The sequence below is a fragment of the Mustela putorius genome, unplaced genomic scaffold, assembly GCF_011764305.1.
Source record: "Mustela putorius furo isolate JIRA1106 unplaced genomic scaffold, ASM1176430v1.1 tig00000151_pilon_pilon_pilon, whole genome shotgun sequence".
NCBI classification, from domain to species: domain Eukaryota; kingdom Metazoa; phylum Chordata; class Mammalia; order Carnivora; family Mustelidae; genus Mustela; species Mustela putorius.
In genome coordinates this window covers 13,983,896-13,986,837 of record NW_025421296.1, presented here as the reverse complement: position 1 = coordinate 13,986,837, position 2,942 = coordinate 13,983,896, and the positions used below count along the sequence as shown (strand labels likewise).

Sequence of the window (2,942 nt, the reverse complement as noted above, 5' to 3'; positions counted from 1 at the left end):
TCCTCCTCAAAGGAGAAACTACCTGGAAAAGAGGTGGGTTGGTAGAGGGTATGACCACACAGGAAAAGTGAGACACCAAAGCCAGAACAATATGAAAGAAATTATAAAAGAGAGTGCTATGAAGCAGGAGGCAAGAAGGAGAGATTCTTCTTTTTATATACTTTGTATTTTATTTAAAATTAATAAAATGATAAATAGTTTTAGGTAAACAACCATTCAGTACATTTAACTGGATAATATAAAAATGTACACACCCACTAGCATGTAGGTCCTTAACCAATATTGAACACTTCAGTCTATTTAGAGTCTTTTGGAGTTCCGAAATTTTTTTAAAACAGTTTTATTTTCTTCAAATTCTCTTTTGGTCCAAGATTTTATTGCAAATACATTATCACGCCATATGTCAGCAGCTTCTTTGGTTACTTTATTTGCTTGGCCTATTTCCTCTATAACTTCCAGGTCACATTCTTTGTATTTTTCTACTTCTGCCTTTAGTTGTTCCCTTTGGTCTCAAAGTTGAAAAAATACTTTTGCTAGTATGATTGGTTCATGTCAACTAATTTTAGCTTCTGCTTTTTGGTAGGTCTGCGTACTTTTGGCTTCTCTCATGTAACTGAGATTCCAGAACCTCCTACCTACATTTCCTCACATGAAGAATTTTACTAGGAAAAGCCCAACAATCAGAGGTTCCAGTCCTCTCTCAGCCAACTACAGCAACATCAACTAAGCTTGGAAGGACTTCTGTTACTGCCAGAGCAGTAATGTCTTTCTTTTGGGGAAAAATCTTCTCCATGTCTTTAATTGAAGTACTTTTTTTATCTCAAAAAATATTTCCATCATGCAGGCTCTCTTTTCATCTGCCCTCAGTCCTTTTTCCTTTGACAGGATTTAACCTATCATGACATGGAAGTAAGAGTGCGGTGTTTCCCAAATAAAGCGAATAGCTCCTTATTAACCAGCAGCGGAAGCACAGAAGGGCAAGAGTTCCTGCCCTTTAGTGAGAAACCATTGGATATTCACAGAAATCATCTAATTAGCATTAAGTGAAGAATTGTTAAGTTACTTTTGAGGTTGTGAGCTATTCGGAAATGTGCACATATTACAATACATAAAACCACTTCTTTGTCAAAGATCAAGAGAATCTTTAGGGATCTCAGGCGTCCCATACGCCTGCCCACCAGCTGGCTGACACCTTCTTTTCTGGGTCCTGATAAGGGGCTTCACCTTTGGAGGCCCTAATCTAGGAGCCTGGGGCACTGGTCCCAAAGTGCCTCGAGGTCGTTTTGAGGCTGCAATGCTCGGGTCTGGAAAGCTCAGTTTGTTCAACGGAACCTGCCCTGGAGGGTGTCGGGGAGACCTTGGGGTCAGAATGGAGGGAGTTAGTGGGTCCCCTCCCATAGCCCAGGGACACTGAAAAGGAAACGACACCAGGGTCCCATGAAATTTTCCTTTTTGGAGGAATTTGTTGGTTTGTGGTGAGAAAAAGAACTGCATTGGAATCATGTTCACCGTCTTTTCCCAAGCTAGTGGGGTCAGTGTTCTCTCTCAGGCTGGGTGGGCACCACCCTTCCGGCGCTGCTTGGGAACACAAAACCTATCATGCTCTTACCTCTGCCTTTTTGGGAGCTGCTCCCTCTGCTTGGAAAGCTATACTCAAGGTACTCGCAGAATTACCTCCTACAGACCAAAGCTCAAAGTTAGCATGTTCGGAGAAGGCCTCTCTGCACCTCCCCCACAGACCTTTATTTTCCAAGAATAAAGCACCTGTTCTTAGACCAGTCACACCTTTGTAATATTGCTGCTACTTGACTTACCACTTTGCAGGTAGCTTTCTGATTGTTACTCCACTATCAGCCAGATCCCTTTCCATTTGCTTGCACAATGTCTGGTATATATCAAACTCTTAAAATGTTTTCAGTGCTTAAAAAGTCAAATATTATCTTAATTCTTTCCCCATGAAGTCATGGTAGAAAGAGAAGAAAATCATCACCTCTAAAGGATACTGTTAAAAACATAGAAGTTGATTTTATACTAAAAGAAGGTTTTAAATAGTTCACATTCTTTTCCATACTTTTTGATGTTTCATTTGTTTTATGATTTTGAATGTTAAAGTGATATGAAGCAATCAGCCTAAAGAGATCAGAATTTTATATTGACAAAATGACAAAATAAGATTCAGTTTAATGAATATGTAACATCTACTGTATTTAAAACTCTAATCATTGGGGATGGGGATAGAGATGGCCGTTGAATGTAAGGTGGCACTCTGGTTAAAATTTGATTTCGAGGGATTTTGAGATTATGATGAGTGGAATTTTTATCCTTCCAGTCAACAATTTAAAATTTCCAGCTGTTGTAGAATTGGAGGAAATGGCAACTTCTTCATCCCTCTGCTTCTTTTTCTTGAATTTGTCCCTTAGCCATCTAGGCATAAAGCAAGTTTTTAGAGCCAGCTGTCCAGTAAGATGACATCAGAGTCTGTGTTCCAGTAATAATAGAAATATTTGTGTCTGATGAAGCCAGGGGAGATTTATTGTGGATTTTGCTGTCTTTTATGGGTGCAAATGTTTCTGGTTTCACAGGTGTGATGTTTATTTAATTCCGAATAACTTAGATTTTGCAAAATGTGGTGTTGACTTATTGCACCAAGGGAAATAGAACAGAGGAAATGGAGACAAGTCTTCTCCTAGGGCTCCCAGGGTTCTTGGACTTAAAATTAGACTTGCTGGTGAGTTTTCTTTCTTTACTTTTTTTTGAAAATGTACCCTCTGAAAATAGAAGTGGTATTTTAAGTCTTTTCAAAAAATATGTACCCCATATATAAAGTCTATGAGATTCCTGCATAAATGATCTCAAAACATACTGTCTACATTCTACTGTTTAAAAAATTGTGTAATGTATTAAAGCATCACTTTATGTACGATCTATGAATGTTCCCCTAC

General features: G+C 38.7%; 1 pseudogene; it reads right to left on the bottom strand.

Moving 5' to 3' along the window:
- Positions 1-296: 296 nt before the first annotated feature.
- LOC101694490 lies at positions 297-888 on the bottom strand (annotated as a pseudogene).
- Positions 889-2,942: the final 2,054 nt, after the last annotated feature.